This window comes from Mytilus californianus, unplaced genomic scaffold (genome assembly GCF_021869535.1).
Source record: "Mytilus californianus isolate M0D057914Y unplaced genomic scaffold, xbMytCali1.0.p SCAF_8, whole genome shotgun sequence".
NCBI lineage: Eukaryota > Metazoa > Mollusca > Bivalvia > Mytilida > Mytilidae > Mytilus > Mytilus californianus.
The window spans coordinates 15,941,663-15,965,861 of NW_026262734.1; positions in this window are offsets into that span (position 1 = coordinate 15,941,663).

The following is a 24,199-nucleotide window of genomic DNA, read 5'->3' on the forward strand; positions in this document are numbered from 1 at the left end:
TCACTAGATATCATGGCAAACAGCTTTCCGCCAAAAAACTTTCCAATATACTCCTCGTAATGCCCCTGACTGTCAACTGCTAACCTTGTCACTAGATATCATGGCAGACAGCTTCCCGCCAAAAAACTTTCCAATAAACTCCACAGAATCTACTGTAGAAAACCATTTTAAGGTTAACAGTTGTCAAAACAGGCAGCGGCACAAAGGCGTAATCAGTAGGGACAATATTGAACTGAAAACATCCTCACAGAACTGGTAGACTCCTCTGTCAAAACAGGCAGCGGCACAAAGGCGTAATCAGTAGGGACAATATTGAACTGAAAACATCCTCACAGAACTGGTAGACTCCTCTGTCAAAACAGGCAGTGGCACAAAGGCGTAATCAGTAGGGACAATATTGAACTGAAAACATCCTCACAGAACTGGTAGACTCCTCTGTCAAAACAGGCAGAAATTAGCGGCACAATGGCATAATCAGTAGGGACAATATTGAACTGAAAACATCCTCACATAACTGTTAGACTCCTCTGTCAATTATTTAATCATTGGATACAAGCAGTCAGTGTCTTTAACAATGGACACATTAGAAAGGGAATCAGGTTTTCGAATTGCAAACTTTATTTAGACGACAAAGCAATGAATGCAATTTATGTTTATGTATGTATTGAATTAGAAAAAAAACAATAGAAGATATGTTACACGTGTTAATCCTTTCAGTTAAGATATTAATATGGCTTTGGTTTAATGTATCACCATGTGCTTATCTATATTCGAAAAAAAATAACAATAAATATAAGTAAGGACTTCATTAAATGTTAGAGAACAAATGAGGTAAATAATACCATTTCAGTCTTGGACGTTTACAAAAAGCTAACCAAATCTGAAACAACTGTAAACAAATATAAGGCAAGGTTTACAAATGAACGACGACGAAGTCAGTATGTCGGTATTATTTTATTGGAATCATTTTTAGTAATCAGATATACAAATACAAATGTATTCGAGAAATCGCATGCTAATCTATTGAAAGAAGATGAGCTGTACACGTCAAGAGACAGCAACACAACGACACTCACAAAAAAAAAAAGATAATTAAGAAATATAGAGGTTAACATTCGGCCTTCAATAATAGACAGACACCTGTATGATATGATAAGTTCTAGAAATGAAGTGAATAAATTAAAATGTGACGATCAGAAACCTAGTCCTAAAACTTGTTAGTTATATAAATAAATAATACAGTAAAAAGTTGGGTGTGAACTTTTTATTGAATTTTTGCAAATGGAAGCATACTTAAAATAAATTTCTATATTTGTGATAAAATTAATTAAAAGTTTTGACCAGTTTTAGTTGTTATAAAGATGTTATATAAACGAAATGGTATTTAAGAATCCCTGATAATTGTAAAGGAAAAAGGGAAATAACAAAAATACAGAACTCCAATGGAAAATTAAAAACGGAAAGTCCTTTATCAAATGGCAAAATCAAAAACTCAAACACATCAAACGAATGGAAAACAACTGTCATATTCCTGACTTTGTACAGACATTACCTTATGTAGAAAATGGTTGATTAAACCTGGTTTTATAGCTAGCTGAACCTCTCACTTGTATGGCAGTCACATAGAATTTCGGCCATTATATTGACAACAATGTGTGAGCAAAACGAAAAGAATTTAACATTTTCAATCCTCTAATAGAGAAAATCATGTCGTGTACAGCCTTACCATATAAATTCGGTAATAGTTCATATTGTCAAAAAAAAAAAAACCAAGAGTCCATAAAACGAATTGGCCAAGAAAGAGCAGACAAAGGCATAGTTAAATGATAAGTAGAAAAAAAAACACCAAAAGTCCAGCAAATAATATATAGAAAATTAAACGATTGTAAGTTTGTTCTAACATATGTTATGTATAAGATGTAGGTCATAAAACGGCTGTTACTCCGATAGTACTTACTATACCTATAATGTTTCAGTGTACAGTGTGACCTAAGGCCAGCTCAATCTTGTTTATCGTTTTAGTATACATGGCATTCATTTCGTCAACTTAGCACGGGTAAACAACCTTCATGTCAACAAGCAGCATGTCAACGTGTCAATACAAACATATTATGACTTCTACTTTGTGATATCATAGTTAGTAATAAGAAGTCACTAACTTCATGGTTGAAATGAAGATCGATGATTTTTACAAGTTTTTTTATTAACATGGTTACACAACGTTGTATCACCTTAATGAAGTAAAATATAAATCTTAACGTTTACAAACTTTTTTCACTTTCAACGTTCAAAAATACCGTCATACCGTCGATCCAAAGGAGGGGAAATACTGGTTTACCTCTGTCTATTCGTCAGTCATTCCGTCCGTCTGTTCGTAACACATTTCTGTTCGTTTATTTCTAAGCAACTACAAATAATAACTTCTTGAGATATGGCACCAAGCTACATCTGGTAATATAATACTGTTAGACATAGTTTCACTTTCTTCAATGTTCTGATTCCTGTTTACCGAAAACTTCTATCTTAAAATGTCACGCGCAAATACGAAATTTTCTTCACATAAGAAGTCTTAAAATGTTTCGACACATGCATTTGAAAGTGCAGCATTCTAATGGATTGGAGACCATTAAAACTAATTGCGAAGTAACCAAACTTTTGGGATTGGTATTTTTTTCATTGATTTTACACTAGGTTTCGATCAGAAATCGCACTATACAAATTATATGTCAAAAAGTATTAATATCATCGCCTACATGCAGGAAATACTATCTATTTTATGAACTTATTTTAGTCTTCACACCTGTACATATTCAATATTGCCACTTCAGTTCTTTCACGGTTTTCCCTAAATTGATTTTAGATCATACCACATTTTATAAACTCATTAAATTTTAAAATGTTGCCATTTGATTTAATATCTATAGCTTTAACTGTCCTTAGAAATATTGAATTTATATCATACATGATGCACTGGTAAAATCAATTTTTAGACATTCAGAAAGATCAGGCTAATTTGTACTGGTACTGTTTATGACGATAATGTGAAGTACAGCCAGCAGTATATATTGGAGTGTAGGACGGCTTGAATTAATATCAGCAGATTAAGGACTTTGATATAAAAATAACAAGATATGGTATGATTGCCAATGAGACAACTCTCCACCAGAGACCAGAGACCAATTGACGCCGTAGTTATCAAATATTAGTCATCGTACGGCCTTCAACAATGAGCAAAGCTCATACCGCATAGCAAGCTATAAAAGGCCCATAAATGGCAAATGTAAATCAATTCAAACGAGAAAACTATCGGCCTGATTTATGTACAAAGCAATTAATGAAAAAATATGAAATACAGTTACAAACGACAACCACTGAACTACATGCTCCTGACTTGGGACAGGCACATACAAAATGTGGAGCGGTTAAACATGTTTGCGGTAGTCCAACTCGCCCCTAACCTGGGACAATAGTGCAACAGCATAAAATAAGAACAAACTTTAAAAATATGTTTAAAAAAGCTTAATTCATCAAAACGAAAAAAAGCACAAAAACAATTAAGAAACTTAGTAGAGAACTGAGAGTACTCGTAGATACTGAAGCAAGTTCAAAGCCAATAACAACTAAAAATAAATCATGAGCTTCCGTGCTTCATATAAAATGTGCTTTTGTCAACGCTTTTACACCCCAATAAAAGTACAAAAAGAAGCATTCAGTTCTTAGATGAAGGTCGGTTGTTCTCTCCTGTCATTCCGGCTTCTTCTACCAATAAAAAACTGACCGCCTCGAAATAGTCTATAGTGCTGAAAGTAGCGTTTAACACCACAAATCAATCAACCAATCTCGACCACAGACCTTTTTTTTAGTTATATGTGTATCTTTCCTACTTGATTGAAGAAGTTAATCGTGCATTGTCAACTTAAATAAACTTTGAATTGGCTTTATAGAATTTCACAAAAAAATGATTATCTTATGTATCTATGTATAGAAGCTTGACAACATATCTACTTAGTTTCAAATAAACAAAATAAGCCAGTAACCGTATGAGCAATCTCCTTATTATCTTCATTCCAGATAATCGTAGTTTAATTGTCATATTGAGTGTTTCTTGTTGACTGTCTATTTCATTTTTTGGGTTTATCAGATCACAAATATGATCCAGATTCAAACATTACAATTAAAGTGTATAGAAAAAGTAAAAAAAATTATTATCACTTTCATAAACTGGGCAGTTGTAAAAATATGTTAAAAATGTTATTCCTTTACTGAAACAAATGACTGATGCTCGTTAAAGGGGAAAAGTAGAATGGTAAATAAACCATTGAAATGAATGATATGATTTTTTTTGGGTCAAAAATGGCAATTTTTGGTTGAAACAATATTATTATTCTAAACTGAGACAAAACATTGATGTTTAATTGTAAATTTTGTATCTATATGAATTCTCTATTCATTGGGTGTAAAATTAATTATATTATTATTTCAAATGTAACGGAAAATCAGTACATGTCATATGAGAAAGTACACGTCTGTAGCCAATACTTGTACTCAATGTTTAACATTGACATACTAGTATATTCGATCTTCTTCAAATTTGTTTTGCCTTTTCTGTATTTGATTCAATCACATCTGGTTTCTGACGTCACAACAGTTATAACAAAGAGAAAATTATGGATTTAGAACGTCAGGTGCCACTAGATTTTCTATATCAGTCATCAGTTTTCCTGACAGAAAGAGCGTCTTCGTCGATCATTGACTTAACAAGTAGTTGTACTTATAATATAATTAAGTTATAATACAAACATAGCAACATCACATTCACTTCTACGTCGTTGTATTGCAAAGAGTCTAAGACTCACCACGGAAGACCAAGTCAGTCTTTTAATATGGTGCTCATTGAAAAAATAATCAGTTGAGGAGATTAAAATGGTTGTTTCTTGCGTCACTACTCTGTTAATTAAGATGTGAATATGTTGTTGAATATCTCCGCATCATCTATATTTAACATATTTGTTGGTAAGCTGTTCCAGGGGCTCTTTTCACAAAAACTCTTACGAGTAAAATGACTAAAACTGATCGCAAGTTAATACTGAATTGTTCATGACTTACAAGTATTTTTTTTCTCGTACTAAGATTTTTTATGAAATGAGTCGCAATCTCTGAGAAACTGTATTTGTAAGTTGTGTTAATTGATGTGTGAATATATTTTGAATTTTCCATATCATATTATGTCGACCGTTGTTATAAGCTAAGCAAACAATGTTATTCTTTATAAAAAAAAACATGCATATTAAAAAGGAATGGAATAACCAACTACTAGATGTTCACATGTATCCTTATGATTGATGTCATACATTTTTAAAATCATTTCAGGGTTACATTTGAACTTTAGTTGAGGAATTTAATTAAGAAATTGACAAAATGAATATATCTTAATAAATAGCTTGATAAATAGCATTAACAACTAAGATATTAGATGTACTTCCTAATGTTAACATGCATGTATATGATTTATGACATACTTTCTTTAGAACTATTTCAGGTTTACCAACCCGGGAATAGTTGACATATTAGTACTTACTTTAATCATTTATTTCACCACGTGAATTTAATAAAGGACACTGAACTGTGTACCGTTTTGTGCAGTTTAACTTACATAAAGTAATGCAGCACTAAATGATTAGTACATTTACATGTGTATGATTGTACCATTCTTGGATTTTTAGAAACGTTCAAGGAAGGTTTCGGTTGTTTGTAAATTTTCCTCAATGTACATTTGTTGGATCATTTTTGATTTTGTGTGTATACAAATACAAAATATGCATGGGTCTACTTAAATTTAAAAAAAGCGGTAATGAAATTTTGGTAGTAGAATTTTCGTTCGCAAATATAGTTTTACATCAGTTTCAAGCTAAAATAAGCTGAAAGTCCAGTGGAATATATTCCATGCATAATCAGGAGAAGAACAACTGTAGCTTACATGTTAGCTGTATTTGATAAAACCTTTCGGAATATCGGGTCCTTAATGCTCTTCAACTTCAAACTCTATTTGGCCTTCTTAGCTTTTTTGATTCTAGCGTCACTGGTGAGTCTTTTGTAGACTGCGTCTGGCGTCTGACGTATAAAGTTTTAATCCTGATATCCATGATGAGTTTATTTAGAAGTTCTTTAAAGACTGTACAACAAGATGAAAGGAGGGAATACTTGACTGCTACTGTAAAAAGAGTGCAATAAAGGCAAAAACAGGAAAGACAAACTTTCCTTGGATTTGTTACTTTAAACATATCTTATTTGCTTAGATATGAAAAAGGGACCAGATCGTATAAAGGTTTCTCCAATGAACAATTTGAAACAATAGAATGTTTACAATCCATGAATTCATACAACACAATACATTATATATACTGGATTAAGATATTTAATGTGTGCTGACGTGAAGGATTGCATACAGTACATACAATAGCATTGTATTTTGTCATTTGAATTTATTTCCCATCAGTATAAAAAGGAGATGTAGTATGATTGCCAATGAGACAAATTTCCATTTTAAAACAAGGTACAAAGGTGTGAACAATTACAGGTCAACATATGCCCTTCAGCAATGTGTCAAACCCTTTACATACAGTAAGTTATAAAAAGCCCCAGGATGACAAAATGTGACCAACATATGACCTTCAACAATGTGTCAAACCCTTTTTAACATTTAAAAAAATTCCCTGTTGATAAATTAAGAAATTATTAAAAAACTAAGGTTCCAACTCCCTCAGGTAATGTTTACCTGTGACGAATTTGGCTATTCCTTTAAGGTTCACTTTGGTCTTATCGATCGCTCATAACGTTTTTACGTATTTATACATCCCGGCTTTCAAATGAGCATGGTTGAGCGTTCCTAATGAAAGTAAACCCAGAGGAGAGCTTCGGAAATTTATAATATAGTATTTTCATTCACTTCATGTGTATGCTTTGTGGTTCTGAAAATATAATGGTGTATATTAACAAACTATGGCTCAACATTTCAATTTTGGCATACTAAAGTATATTGAGAAATTATCGCAAAATAGGATTACAAGAAGGACAACTTAACTAAAACCAATTTTTATTGGAAGTAAAGCTATGTTTTGTTTTTCAGATACAAATTAATTTATGTCTTGGTTGAGAATGTTACAAACACATGTAAAATTTGAAATTTTGTATCAAACTGTTCTCAACAACAATGAATAGCGGTGAATATCATTTTGATTTTATGTGTAAAATTGTTTTAAAATCCTGATTTGTGTTAATTTGATTCTTTAATTTTCAAATTCCCGTATGTTTTTACAAGCTCTCAGATTTTGACGTCGCGACCGAAATTAATTCAGAAGAAATTGAACCACCTTCGATAACAGCTAGACGTGTTGAAATGGTTCTTTCACGTAGTGAGCATGGCACTCTCTCGACACGAGATATTGGAGTTAACCCTTCCATTCCGACCATACGTACCATACAGTCAAAGGGATGCACCTGCAGCTCTATTGCTTGACTGGAAAAGTCCATGCAAATGACTTTATCCTTTATCCCAGAGCCAATTCTTGTAGTCGTTAACTTGGTTGTTTGAAGCTTCGAAGCATATGTTTTATGTGAACATGAATTTGTATTGAAAACTTTATATTATCCAAGTTAGATCAAAATAGACGCGAGGATGTTCAAAGTACGTAAACCTTTCTGTTAGATACGTTTTGAAAAGGATTCGATGAGTTACACCCGATGATAACGGTGTGTTAATCATTTATCTCTACCAGTCTTATTGACCTATTAAAACAATCCAGGGAATTCAGGTCCCCAATCCAACAGGATCACAAAAATTCACCTAAAATACAGTTTTATTGGAAACTTAAATGGCACCCAAACAAGAGCAATCAACAAGCATGCCAAGGTCACCTCTAATGCCTTAAAGTAATAAACTTTTCCCAGAATTCAACGGTATACTTTTGTTGCAGGTAAACAAGAGACAGAAGATACCAAGAGGGAATTCAAAATCATTTGTCGAAGAGAAACTGACAACGCCATGGCAAAAAACAACAACAAAAACGACGATAAGACAAACAAGTACACAAAACACTACATAGAAAACTGAAGATTGAGCAACAGGAACCCCCATAGAAAACTGCTGAGGGAAGGAGGTTGGTACGGAAGGGTAAACAGTTCCTGCTCCACTAGTGGAGTCTTGAATATATAAAGAAATCTAGAACCTTAATGGTAATAGGATGAGAGACAGCGGTTGATTTGGACAATCTGTTAAGTTATGTCTTTGCTCTAGTATCAAACTTTCAGTGTGAAACAGTCATTTTAATCTGATCAAGTTTTATTCGACTGAACTTTGTACTAAAGTAAAGCGATACTATTGGATGCATTTAAGGAAAACACTGACAATTATAAAATCTGACAGATGGAATTATATAGACACATATAACATATTTATGTTGATGAAATTTTGATGATCTACTTCTTATACTATCTAAAATTGAGATGTTTCATATATAACAGTATGTTTATATATTATGTATACGTATGATATACACGGTCCTATTTGAAACCATAAAATCTTGCACACCAATATAAACAATTATGGCCTTAATCAAAAGTTAATATCTACAATCATTAAATCGAGTAAACGTTATTTTCAAGAGGTCATGTTGGACATTTTGATAGACTTATTTGTATTATTTACGCATCCCTGGCTTTCACAAGTTTAGGCCTGAGCGTTCAGGATAAGAAGTGTTTATTCATTATGATTGGTAGTCTTTTTATTTGTAGAATACTATCTATGTTGAACTCCGAACTGCAAACCGAATCTTGTTGCCGCCGCCATTTTCACCATACAACAAGGAATTGTGAGGAAATAATTAATTTTGTTTTCTTCAACGTGCATAAACGATTCAAATTCAAATGGGTTATGATTTTTCTTAAAAAAGAAAAATTAAAACTTTTCTTTACCTTGATCGTTTTTTCTCCGCTTTGAAATTGCATCCCCGTGTTAAACATAGCAAAAAACCCTGCATGTGGCATTCTACACAATGATAGTACATGTATTATTGCACTAATTTTTAGGAAAATTGTTCCCTGCAGTATATTATATTGCATGAGCTGCAGGGACCTGAAATCGTAATATCAGCATGATCAGTGCAACTAACCTTTTATAATATAGTATCTTTTTATTGAAGCAAAATTAATGATATTCGTCCAATTTCTGCATCTTTGATGCCTGCAGTGAGGAAGCAATGTATCATTGTCTCTCGTTTGCGTGCGTGCAATATTGTTTTACTCAGAACTCTCTAGCGCGTACTAAACTTTTATCAGAAAGTAGAAAATGCTTTATCGGTCATGATGCAATACTTTTAACAAAACGGAAGTGCTCTACTTTTAATACACAACCCCCGCAAGTCATAAAAAAGACCGTCAGACGTCAGGGCAGTTTCGAATTTCTTTTAAGTTATATTTATAAAAGAAGACAAGTAAATATATCGGCAAGTATTGCAATTTTAACTTACAAAGAATGTAGATGAAACGTGTGTCTGACGTACAAAATTTCAATCCTGGTATCTATGATGAGTTTATGTACATAAACTACTTGAAACTATATAATAAAAGTTATTTCAGAATACAAGGTGACTGATGTCCTAAAGACTACTGTTGCGAAAGTTAATGGTTTTTTTATATACCACAGACATCTATTATTTCATCTTATGAAGTCATGTTTTTATTTAGATTTATTTAATACCAATTTTCACCAAAAGGAGAACACCTGCATTGTTGAATAATAAAAAAAAATGTCCTAGTTAAAACTATAGTCAGTGGTTGTAAATGAAATGTCATTGAAGTAATTTTTTTCTATCAGTAAACAATTATATTTGACTTAGTATACATTAGTTATAATTATGATCCGCACTAGTAGGATCGTTGAGATGAATGAATATCAATAGCATGTTCAAATCCAAACAAAAATACATTACAACACAAATTATCAGAGATAGAAGGATCCAAAATTTACGGTTGTTTGACATGACAATGCCAATAAACATTCATCTTCTTTTCAAATAAAGTTTTTATTCAAGGTTAAATTTTAAGCTTTATACTCAGCAAGACGAAAAACACACCACTTATTTTCACAAGTATAGATTTACAATGTCTTGATTTTGCTTACAATATAAAAAACTCTGTTTTAGTTGAGACAAGTCAAAAATGGAAAGTCGGAGACAATTCAATTTTAAATTGGCGACTAGAAAACTGTCATCTTCGTTGTTTCAAGTGAAAAATACACTCGACTTCATTTTTCACAACTTAAGCCACATTTTTCGTTTTCGGAATTGAATTTGGGCTTTTTCCTCTGAATTTGATGTTTATAACACCATAACTATTGTGTCCAAATTTGGACACATTTCAATCCTTTTTAAAAATGTTATATACAATATAAATTGTTACTCCAAAGGAACCAATGTCGGTGGCGCGTTTCTTTTGTTGTTGAGTTTATTAAAATACATAAATAAAACTTAGAGTTGCTCTATTCATCCAAAAACATATTGGTTTGGTTTGTTTGTCACAATGTTATTGAGGTAGGTACAACTATTTACTGAGTTTAACTGCCGAATGGTAACGATATGCAGTGCAGACAATTCATAAGTATTAAAATGCTAAAAGCAAACTATTACATTACACATGTTTAAGGGAACGAATTGCCGATAAGCAATTATCTTTTCAAGGAAATTATTTTCTTTTGCATGAAAACACAAATCTGTATAGACTTACTGAAATCTAAATCTATTGGAGTCAAGATTGGGTTCTTATCGTTTTTAAATCTTTTCAATTTATATGAAGATCGTCATGTGATAAAACCATCTGGAGCATTTCATTACCAAATAATGTTTTTTTTTTTTCCAAACAAAGTTCATTAAGTGGTGGAATTAACTAACATTGAGAATGGAATCAAATAAGAGATAATAGTAGTATACTGATGTTCAGATCTCATAAAGTCATAAAGAAGATACAAATCAAGATTAAATAACTAAACTTGATCTATTTAATGAACTCCAAAAGTAGCCAAACTGGTAGCTTCAGTAGGATAAGCGTCCGCTGCTATGCATGTATCACTAACCATGCGAATTCACACTCAGTTAAAATGTCAAAAAAGGGAATTAGACACAATCGGTATATTTACAGATCAGTCAACTATTCTTTTAACAAATTAAAGCTCTAAGATCGCAAGTGAGTTTACTGTTTAGACACAGACACATCGTATCAGTCAAGCAATTCGTGAAGGTGACCGTACACCTTAGGCAATGTCGATTTAAGTCGTCTTTTCTCGTCATGAATACATCTGAAAGTAATATTAAAGAACTTGTCAAGGTCCCTTTTCTTTTTATCTTTGGGAAGGTTCTGTATGAATTCAGCTTCATGTTTGAAACAAAAACGATTTTTTACCACATGAGTAGATAACCTTAGCTGTATTTGATAAAACCTTTCGGATTTTTTTTTATTGAATAACAATATTACTTTCGGAATTTTGGTTACTTAATCCCCTTCAACGTCGTATCTTATTTGGGCTGTTACCTATTTTATTCGATCGTCACCGAGAAGTCTTTAGTAGACGTAACGTTCTTCTGGCGTAGAAAAATAATAAGCCTGATGTTTTTGGTGAGTTTTGTTACATATGAGTACAAAAAAAAACAAGTCAGCCAGCAGGAGGGCACAATAAAAAAACCATTGGAATACCGACTGTTTGTTGAAATACCAAATCACTAATTTCAACAAGTATGTTGTCGATCAAACGATCCATCATTTTTATGATATTTTTTCGATGTATTTGTGGTTGGAATCTGCGGTTTTTCACAAAGTAAGATTTTTCAAGACCTAAATCATCAAGGTATTTGTATCTACGATTCTCATTTTTTAAACAATCTGTTTTATATTAGACGACGTAGTCGATCCTTTAATTGTGGAATATAAGGATAGAACGTAGAAAAATCAAAAGTTTTGAAATGCATTGTAACTTCAAAAATGTAAAGATAGTGTTGAAGTGATTATAGTAGATCTTTAGAATTAATAAGAATCAAAATTTGATTAAAACCACTTGTAAAATATCCCTCATCACAATATTTCTGAGGGCCATATTTTACGTTAGTAGTAACAACTTAAGACAAATGTTTGACTAAATGAACCGGAGATAAGGACGGATTTTAGAATATTTCCTCTTTCGTGAAAGATGTAGGGGTATACCTGGAATTTCAAGATTAGTTGCGAATTCCAATCTCCTGTAGTTCAGACAATAATTATTGAACATAAGAACAATATTGTTTGAGGCTTTGTCTGCTGGAACAACAACATGTTTGTCGTTAAAAGAGGATAAAGCGTCCAAAACCGCGGAATTTCTGTAATGGGTTAGAAACCCTTGAGCTTATGGTACATCGTAGTATTATTTGCTCCTCTGAATGCATGACCGAGCATGTTTGATCCATTCAGTTTAAGTTCATCCGGCTTGCACTTTACTTGGAATTCGATATTTCGGGCCCATGGCTAACTGCTCTCTGAGTTCTTCATTGTTTACGACGCAAAGATTCCAAGTAACAACATGACCAGCGGGATTATTTCTGTTAGGGGATCATGAATAAGAGTAATCAGGAGATTATGGTTTTACATTTTTCAGGGTAAAGGTCTGTTATACCCTCTTGTGATTGATGCACTAAGTTTGGTGTCGGTAAATGAAATGACAGGTACAGTTTAATCTTGAATCAATCAGGCGTTATTTTCTGAGCAGGTTTTTGGTGAAAAATACTACTAAAATTGATAGCACCCAAACCTTGTTAGCGAATTTTACTTTAGATATATGTTTTTATATCATCTTTGGAAGTAGTTGTTGTGGGTTTGAATAGCCTATGGTTAACAATGTCCATAATTATTTAAACCAGTCTGTACTTAAAAGAATTTGTATCAATAACGGACGTGTTGATTTCTTTGACATCTTATTATTTTTTTTAATTATGAATATGGGAGCAGCATACCGATTTAAGTAAAAGTATAATGAGACAAGCAAACAAGCCCAGCTATGACAAAACAGGAAAAAATTTCAGATAAAATGAGACGGAAATTATGATCAGGAAAAGAAAGCAGATATGAAGAAGCAAGAACAGAAACATCAGATATAACGAGACACGAAAAAAATGTTTAGATATAATGAGATAGGAAAACAAAATTCAGATATAACTAATAAGAAAATAAAGGTCAAATAATGGAAAAAAGATATAAAGAGACAGGAAACGAAAGTCCATATATAACGAGTAAGGAAAAGAAAATTCGTATGTAACAAGAAAAAGAAGTCGAAATATGACGAGACAGCAAAAGAAAGTTTAGAAATGTCGACAAAGGAAAAGAAAAGAATGTCCTGTTATGACCATACAGGAAAATAAAGTTCAGAAATGACGTGACAGGAAAATATCCAAATAAAAGAAGACAGGAAAATTAAGAACAGATATAACAGACAGAAAAGAAGTTCCCTATATGACGAGAGAAGAAAAAGGGTAAGATTTAATTAAACAGGAAAAGAAAATCTATATTATAACGAAATGAAAGAAAGTCATATTCTATTGAGACAGGAAAAGAAAGTTCAGATATGGCGAGACAGGAAAAAAAGTAAAGATAGAACGAGACAGGAAGGTAAAGTCCAGATATAACGAGACAAGAAATTAAAAGCTCAGATACTACGAGACAAAACGAAAAAAATTAAGATATAACGAGGCTAGAAAAGAAAGTTCGGAAATATCGAGACAGGAATAGAATATTTTAATACAATGGTAATGTTTAGAAAATGTGTTTAAAAAGGAAAAAAAATAAGACTACGGGATTAAACGACACAACGATCGATATTGATAATACATTAAGAGGTCAGCAATGAAAAAGCTAGATGTCTACACAATATTACAAGCTTAAATTCGCATCTAGTCTAAAATACAAAACGAGACTATCTGCAAAGCGGCGAATTGCATTTGTGCCAATTGGCATTTTATTTGCAGCAATAATACAGGTAAAGTATATAAATAATGATCAGATATGGAAATAGGATATCGAGCTGGATAAGTTGCTCAAGATTTAAAACAGCTCAAAACGCAATATCTCCAGCTTTTGTTTGCATCCTCTAACATAATTTGTGTCTCGGGATCGTAGTCCTAGTGTGATGTGATTATATCAATTTGTGAACATTGTGAAATTGTATACCTAGATAAATTTCAGGAATGTTTGAGAAAAGAGTATAATTAAATATCCGAGGAGTATTATACAAAATTTCTTCTACGGGACTAGTATTTGGGACGCTAATTACATTGAAAACTTAATCGTCCTTTATAGTACTTGAACTAAATGAATTTTGGAGCAAATGAAATATAACTTTGGAGCGCAAACTAAAAACCCTTTTTTAAGGGGCCATATATTTCCTTTGCAAAATGATAGCGTGATATGAACAACAACAAAAGAACAAATACAACAACTATATTTAAAAGAACCAAGATTTGCGCAACCGAAGAGATATAATCTGATCAAGAAGCTGACTTTGTATCTTTGATGAGTTTATTTTCATTAACATGTCCATGTAACAAGTTAATACATCAATAAACTGATTGGTCAATTTTTTACTTCTACTTGTAATATCAGAATTGTATGGTTTACACATTTCCTTTTACATTTTGTCGGTCGAATTAAATAAATGCAACAGTAGTATACCGCTGTTCGAAATTCATAAATCGATTAAGAAAAAAACAAATCCGGGTTACAAACTAAAACTGAGAGAAACACATCAAATATAAGAGGAGAACTACGACACAACAGAAACACAACATTAAAATGTAACAGACACAGAAACGAACTATAATATAACAATGGCCATTTTCCTGACTTGGTACAGGACATTTTAAGAAAAAAATGGTGGGTTGAACCTGGTTTTGTGGCTAGCCAAACCTCCCGCTTTTATGGCAATTGTAAAAAAAACATTAAAATGACAACATTACATGACAGGACTACAATACAAATAAATGGGAGAACATATAGGACAGAGAAACATACGAATAATAGCTAACAAAAGGTACCAGGTTTAAAATTTAATACGCAAGACGCGCGTTTCGTCCACACAAGACTAACCAGTGACGCTCAGATCAAAAAAAGTACGAAAGCCAAAACAAGTACAAAGTTGAAGAGCATTGAGGACCAAAAGTTCCAAAAAGTTGTGCCAAATACGGCTAAGGTTATATGTCTGGGATAAGAAAATCCTTAGTATTTACAATAATTCAAACTTTTGGAAACAGTAAATTTATAAAAATGACTATATAATAGATATACATGATAACATCGAAGTGGTGACTAACTACAGTCCGCGTTGTGTCATTATGTATTTTTTTTGGTCAAATAAATGAAATAGTGATACGACTAACACTTTACAAAATTGATATTTGACAAATATATATTTTAAACAAATTTGATATTTGACAAATATATATTTTATTCACTTTTTGTTCTGAAATATGTGTTACTATGTTAAACGTTTTCATGCTCTAACTATTCTTATTTATGAAATATGTTAGGGAAATACAATACCAACACAGATTTAAATAGCAGAAAGAGTGTCAGGTTAACCAACCAAAAGAAATTTTAAGTGCAGATAGGACAGCGACCGATAATACATTGCCTTATATCCAGGATATTAATTATATTGAAGTAATTGTATAACTACATTTAATGTTATAAATAAATCAGCAGAATGTGCAGGTTTAAGCAATTAAAAAAGTCATCAGAGAAAGCAGGTTTACAATTTAGACACCAGAAGCATTTTGTCTACATCAGTGCGCTCGAATGAAATCAATAATCAATTAAAACAATACGAAAATATTTTTACAAAAGGTGGGATAAATGTCAATGAAAAGATATTTAATTTTTCCACTTACAAAAGACTTAAATTTAAATTACCGAAAATTTTTGGGAACATTTTTTCATGAAGTGATAAGATATCAATGTTGATCATTATTAAATAAAAGCAATTAAGCTTCGCAGTCTAACAAATTACAAAATAGGAACATTGAAGCACATGATGGAATTGAATTTGATAAGAGTCAGTTTGACGCTTTTAATGACCACAGACAATAATTACAAGATTATTTTATTTATTACATTGCAGAATTTATTCTCAATATATGTGTACATTTATTCATAGTACAGTGGCGTATATATTAATAAGGTTTTATTTATTACATTGCAGAATTTATTCTCAATATATGTGTACATTTATTCATAATACAGTGGCGTATATCTTACAAAGGATAATGACTATCAATAAAAAAATTGTCTATGTGTTACAATCTACTGATGAAGGAAAATCTATTAAAACTTGGGGACTGCACTGTAAATAGGACATAACTCTTCGTGATTTATCCCATAAAAACGAAGAAAGTATTGAAAAGAGTACTTATTTTTTCTGTCCGTTTTGTCCATCCTAAATAAGCAAATACATTTTTAAAATACACTTTGGGATTTTTTTTAATGTAACGAAATGAATTAAACCATCAAATATTTGTTCGTTTATTTGAGCAACAAGATGTTGCGCTCTTACTAATATAGATGAAGATTGATAGTGATAATATATAGAGTAAAACGTAAGCATACATTAATTTATACCTAGAATAAAAGCATGCAATGATATTGAATATCAAATAAGCAGGAATTAAGGAAACAGTAAACAGTAAACATGCAATAACCGTTCAAAATAAAAATAAGCATGAAGTTATAGCAATATAAAATATAGAAAAAAACATATCATAAAATGTAAGTAAACAATGTAACAACATAACAAACATTGTATATTAAGTAAACATGTAGATAAAGGGGTGGAAAAGGTTAACATACAGCAATACAATTTTTTTTTTAAATGCTGTCAACATAAGAATAATAAGCTAAGCTCTCATCTCACAATCTCTTTTCTGTTATGATTCCAAAGAGTTGTATTGTCTTATAAATGATAAAAGTAAAGTGATGAGTGGAAAGCTTCAATCAAATTTGAAGAAGATCTAATAACATCATGGCGCTATCCAAAACGACAAGAATTAATATTAGATATTTTTCTGTTATGATTCCAAAGAGTTGTATTGTCTTATAAATGATAAAAGTAAAGTGATGAGTGGAAAGCTTCAATCAAATTTGAAGAGGATCTAATAACATCATGGCGCTATCCAAAACGACAAGAATTAATATTGGATATTTTTGCAAGTCCCTCTTCAAAAAATACCCCCTCTCATTTCAATTGTTTTGAATAATCGAACATCAGTGGTTTTGATAAGCGGAAACTTTCATCCGAAGGATCAGGGGCATTGACACCGATATTGACCCAACATTTAGTGAAAAGGACAAGGTATCATGTGGGGTCGAATTGGTCCTTAAATGAAATGTATTTGACATTTTCTTTAACTTGCAGACTGTAATGTCGAATCTATATACCTTTTTATTATATGACGATTAAAATATCTTTCCTCATTGGCTTAAAACATAGGGAATCTATGTTACATGTTAATTGGTCAAAACATTGACAATTTTACAAAATAATGCTAAGAAATAATATAGAGCACAAAAAATATTTACACAATAATTGTATTTCATGATTATCAATGAATTTTACAAAGAACAATTTAAGCAAAACTTGTACTTTATACTAATGAAATTATATATTTGTTAAAATTAAGAAAATTGCCATTAAAACGTCGCTTCAATGACAACACAATCAAATTGCGTCAACATTTTCATTTACATAAAGGTCTGCATTTAGTAGGTTAAAAATTTAAGCCAATAACTGTATCATCCTTTTAAAGGAAATATGAATGGAAAATCACGTAAAGTCAGCTTTTTTGTTTTTGTCCTCACAACATTGAAAACCTTGTCACAAGAATTCATATTTCTTAACGAAATGCATTTGCATATTATATGTGCAGATTTGAAGAAGTTCTCGGAACTTGTAAGGATAAGAAGACTTGAATAGGAATTCTTAGTCATCAAATTGTAGCCTCAAGATGGCGCAAAACACATAACAATATGATTAGAACATTTGTAGAGCAGTAATATATCATTTCATGTAACAAACCATTCTGAGCATATAAAAATGAGTATAAGGCATTTAACCGGATACCCAATTACATATATTCAGATACATCTTTGTTGAATATAAATTTATGAGAGATATGTTTTGTTGGATATCTATACCCTAGTTTTCTTAGAATTTATATTCAAGCACAAATCATTTCGATTGTTTTATTTTTTAAATGAAGTGTTTTGATACAAAATGAAGGTTTTGATAACCTATGCTTTTGAGTAATAAAAGAGAATGCATATTAACCTACCACTTTGTTAATATGATTTCATTCTACTTCTGACATACCATTACAACTAACATTTGTAAAGATTGTAAAAACAATAGCTTCAAATTGGACCTGTACTCAATACCCTATAGCTATATGTTGTTAAGTTCGTTTTATTATTAAAAGTGTTGTAGATTACCGACCGAGTTAGATAATAGAAAGTCTGACCGAAATAACTGACTTCTTAAAACCGATTTTAAAACATAAAACGGCGGACTTATTTGTCTATGACAACAAAGTAGATGTTTATTTTGAAAAATGACAAACCTTGATACATTATAATCAAAAGGACATTCCCTTTTAACTAAAACCAGAATACGATTACATGTAAAAGAAATAGTATAATAGCAATAGTTTGAGCTATAGAAAATGAAAGGATATGGAGTAAATGTACATGGGACAAAATCGCACACAATACATAGAAAACATAGAAAATTATCAATGAAAAGGTTTTTTATTCTTGTTTTTCATCTTGACAGTTGATGTAGGGTCTTCAACAATGAACGAATCATTCATACCCTACAACAAGGTCAAGACTGCCCCTAGCGTCGACTTAAGCGGTACTATTGATAAAAATAAACCACAGTTCACCTTCTTGCTCCCCACCCGCCTCGGAGTGCCAGCTTGTGCAATGCTTGTGTACGACGGTTCTCCAGTCGAGAGCACCAGGGATACAAGAAAAGTGCAGTAATTTTGAAAGACATCGATCGCCGCTAAAATATGCCTTGAAGTTACACATGTCGGGAGCGCTAGATTGTTCAATGTACGGTACAACTTTTTCACTTTCAATGACGTGTATTATATAATATTCATTTGATATTAATGTTTTTGACAAAAATTACAAGCTACATTCTAATTGACACTAAGATGATATCCTGCATTTATCATGTGTTTCCGTAACATAAGGTCAAATTGCTAAAGACTCCCTCCTTTATCGTTGAAGTCTTTCATTTTACATCAACCCTAATATCGTGTGCGTAAATTAAGATACATCTAATCGGTATAATATGACGCCATAGCACAATGAAATGATGGATTACAAGGACGGGAAGTAAACATAAACTTATCATCTAGATATATAATGTGTGTTCATATATACGGACCAATTACAAATCATATCTTTTCTAACGATCCTTATTGGAATTATCGGCGATCGATTGTCATATACCCGACTTAATGCAATGACTTTGCAATATAAAGCAATGTGATGAACTAGTTCTTACGATGTGATTTACTAGTTTATACGATGTGATGAACTAGTTCTTACGATGTGATTTACTAGTTCCTATGGTGTGATAAACGCCCCACGTGTTTAAAAAAAAGAGAGTAAGATACCAAAGGAACATTCAAACTCATGAGTCGAAAACGAATTGACAATACAATGGCGAAAAACAGAAAACAACCAAGAGACAAACATTATTCTCATAAGCACTGCATAAAAAACTAGAGACAGAGCAACACGAACCCCACCAAAAACCGGGGTTGAGAATCATTTTGATTTCCAAGAAATCTCATTAAAAAATACCGAGTGTCGTATTTGGACTATTTACTTATATGGGCATCCCATTACCACATTTATTATGATGTATCATTTTTCTAGTCTAAAATGATTGCACCGAATGCAATCAAAGTTATAATGATTTATGTATAAGTTATTTGTCTCTCTTAAAAATTGTATAGTCAATCTATATATATGTTTCAATGTTTGTACTTCAATTCGAAAAAAAACCAGTTTTATATCTTTCAATGTTTATATATATGTTTTTAAAGTAGGCAGTTCTAGAGATTAAAAATGTGCAGAAAAGCAATCAAAACAATGAAAAATAATATAAAGTGTATGCACGTTTAGTAATAAATGTTTTATGTTTTTATATCAAAGTTAATTGATCTATTTAGATAAAGTTGACATATTGTTACCACAACCTACATAAAGTCAAGCTGACCTAAAGGACACTGAACTTTTTGTACATGTGTGTGACCCAGTATGAATTAAGTATCTATGAACCCTTCGGGTATCCTGCTGCAATTGGTTTAAGACATTTATATAGAAACAGACGTCACAACAGTAACCAATATGTCCCATTCATATTTGTGTATTTATTTCTGGAAGCATTTTTTATAATTTTTGATTACATTTATGGAACGTGTTACGTCATATTTTTGGAAAACATTGAGTCTGATTTTTCGTGCGGAATTCACAAAAAAATGGTTTTATATATGCACAGTAATCTTTAATATATAAATATATAAATAAGAAGATGTGGTATAAGTGCCAATGAGACAACTATCCATCCAAGTCACAATATGTAAAAAGTAAACAATTATAGGCCAAAGTACGGACTTCAACACGGATAATTGTTTATTTCTAAAGAAAGGATCCATTTTATTTATAGCAAGGGCAAACACAATTGAAAGTTATTATTGTTAAAGGGATACTGTATACACAATGATGGTCTTTCCATTTCTAAATATTTGAATAATACTTTGAATCTGTCTTTAATGCATTTATCTTATTTTTTTCATACATCTTCCAAAGTAATTTCTTTTTGTTTTATACATAAAATTGCAAGCAATAGAGATGAAATTAAAGCTTGAAAACATTGTGCAAACTTTAAGATACAGAAATGATGTCTGAAGCTGTCGAGATAAAATAAACTTGTCCATAATTTGATTTATAGCCGGAATATTTTTCTTTAAGATCACTACACTTCACAGGTGTTGATGTGGAGCAGGTGTATTTTGTTTGATAGCAATTCCATTATCCTTTAAATACTTTATTACTTTAAGAAATTCACTCCGGATTTTCTACTCTTAGGAATAGATTACCTTAGCTGTATTCGGTAAATCCTTTCGGAATTTCGGGTCCTCAATGCTCTGTAATTTCGTACTTTATTTGGTCGTTTAACCTTTTTGATTGGATCGTCACTGATGAGTCTTTTGTAGACAAAACACGTGTCTGGTGTACAAAATCATAAGCCTACTATCAATGGTAAGTTTTTTCTCCAAATAATTTTTTTTCGAGACTCCGTATGCAGCTACAGTTACAGCTACAGTTATAGCTACATAAAAAATGGAAAGTTTACAATGGGAAACTGAAATCGTCAAGTAATTAGTTGGTCAAGGTTTTAATCAAATCTGTATAATCATTTAACTCAAGTTCAATGGGACAAATACGATCAATATAGTTATCAATCTGATTTATCCAATGAGAAGACATACTCTGTAAAGCGGAATGTAGAATTGTAGAACAAAGGTAGCTTCTTTTCGTTTTTCTTGAGGAGCTCGTTTGAGTCCTTGCTCATTTGATGAACGGACAAAATGAAGTCGTCGAGAAGCACTGCACAGATGTTCCCATAGGAATGGCGACTGTCTTAAATAAAAAAACATCCACCATACGTAACTTATGTTATCAATAAAACAAAATCATGCATCTTAATGCTGTCTGTTTAAAAAAAAAATGTTTGTTACAGTCAGAGATGTATTTATTTTCAAATCATAATTTGTTCCTTCTTAAAATAAGATATGTGTATCTACGTTGGCAAATTAATTTTTTTAAAGTTTGAATAATACTTTGAATCTGTCTTTAAATTTAGAATCTGAAATAAATGTGTAACAACATTAACGGTACCAATTTTACTACGCCAGATGTGCATTTCGACAATTAATGTCTCTTCAGTGATGCTCAATGCCAAAAAGAACGAAAAATTGGTATGTTTTTGTTCTGTTGGACGAGGAGGGAACCTTAGACTATATGCTCTCTAAAACTCAACTTTTTAGCATCCGTTTCTGAATTGCGCCTCTATCTTTCCTCTGGAGAAAGAAGTTTTCACAGTAACTCTAAATAAAGTGCTTACCGAATCGAGGTTGTTTAATGATAACATTATATCCGCTTTGTAACTTAGATTTGCACTTTAAAGGTACGACCTATTTTTGCATTATGTCAGATTTATAATTTACATTTTGAAATGCATGCAATCAAAGTTGAATGACTTATATTATGTAAACTATGAATTGACTACCAAACGTGATCGAATTACTGACATACAAAGTTTTAATCTTGGTATCTATGATGAGTTTATTTAAACATAAGAAAAGGTTTTAAAACGTAAAATTAAACATAAGAAAAGGTTTTAAAACGTAAAATTACTAACCTTCTTTCTTATCAATAATCAATTAAAAGTTAAAAATCCCTTGCAATACGAAATCAGAGGCAGCATTAGATAACCAATGTATTTATCTCGAAGATCCATTTAAAATATACAAATCGAATTTGAAATATAAACCAACATAAGGGATCGCATGAATTCCAAACAGATCTACTGCTATGCTTGCATTGTCCGTCATGACAATCCATATTCAATATCCAAGGTTAAATTGTCTAAACAAAGAAAAGACATATTCGACAAATTTATAGATCAGACAATCTGAGACCGCAAAAAAGTGTCTCTTCTGAGTTGGGACACAGATACACCGTATCGTAGTGGTGATCGTAAAATTTGTATAGTGCTGATTTCATTCGCTCTTCCTCATAATACTTTAAAGGAGGTTTTGCGTCAGGAGCACTTTCCTGTTAATGAAGTTCGTATAATGTGACATTGAGGTATGTTAAAGCCATACGATGGGACAGTTATTAATGCTGCGAAATGGGAAAGATGCATAGATCCTAGTTTGAAATCGTCCATCTGTGTCAATATTAAGAAAAAGATTCAGAAATGAAGCAAACCTTTTGGTTTCCATCGGTAGTTTTCATAATTGCACTGAAATATATGAAATGCAAGTACATAATAAAATGTGGGTATACTATGGATGACATGACAGTATCAATATATTTGAAAGTGAAATTTAAAACTTTGATGTGTTTTCTTTTTATCTTTTAGAATGTTTTGTATGAATTCCGTTTCATATGAGTACAACAACAAGTCGGTCAGTAGCTGTGCACAATTAGTACCCATTGTAATATCGACTGTTTGTGGAAATATGAATCCACCAAACTGAAAAAAATATGTCGAGCATTTTGATGATATCGTTTTCGCTGCATTTGTTGTTGAAATCAGGGTGGCTCTTCGCGAAGTAAAATTTTACGTGGGCTCAAACAACAAAATTTGTATCTAAGATTATTATTTTTGGAGGCTCTGATTGATGCTAAAAGATGTAGTTGATCTTTCAATTCAGCTGGGGGAATAGTAGTGAAGTACATAGAAAATTCTAAAGATTTGATATTATTGTAAAATTGTAATGATAATCGTTGAATATTTTGCAGTAGTTCTGTAGCAATTTGAAGATATGATTGACACAGCTGAACGTTCAGTATATATCCTTATGCATAACCACTATATGTGTTGAATGCCATCGTTAACTTTCGAAAGAATGGAAGTACGAAATTTAGAAAGATGTTTCGTTGAACAACTAGATGCGCCGGCTATATATCATCCTTTTATGATAAATAAGTCTAAATTGAAAACACCGTTCAAACCTATGATTGCGTTGGATAAAAACCGCAATTTTTATACGTGTGCATGCAAAACAAATTTCTTGGTAGAGGGGTCTAAATACAGCACAAACAACATTTTCCAAAAGACCAAAAAGTGAAAAGGTATATTTAAACAAAACGCATTTGACTAACAGGTCGAACAACGGATGTTCTTAAACCCTGCTGACTGCCATTGGCGATTGCCAAATAAACGGATCACAAGATGTAACAAAATGGATCTTTAATATTAATTTAATACCAAACAGAAAACAATAAACTTGCGGAAAAGATGGTATACCGCAAACATGAGGTGCAAAAATTT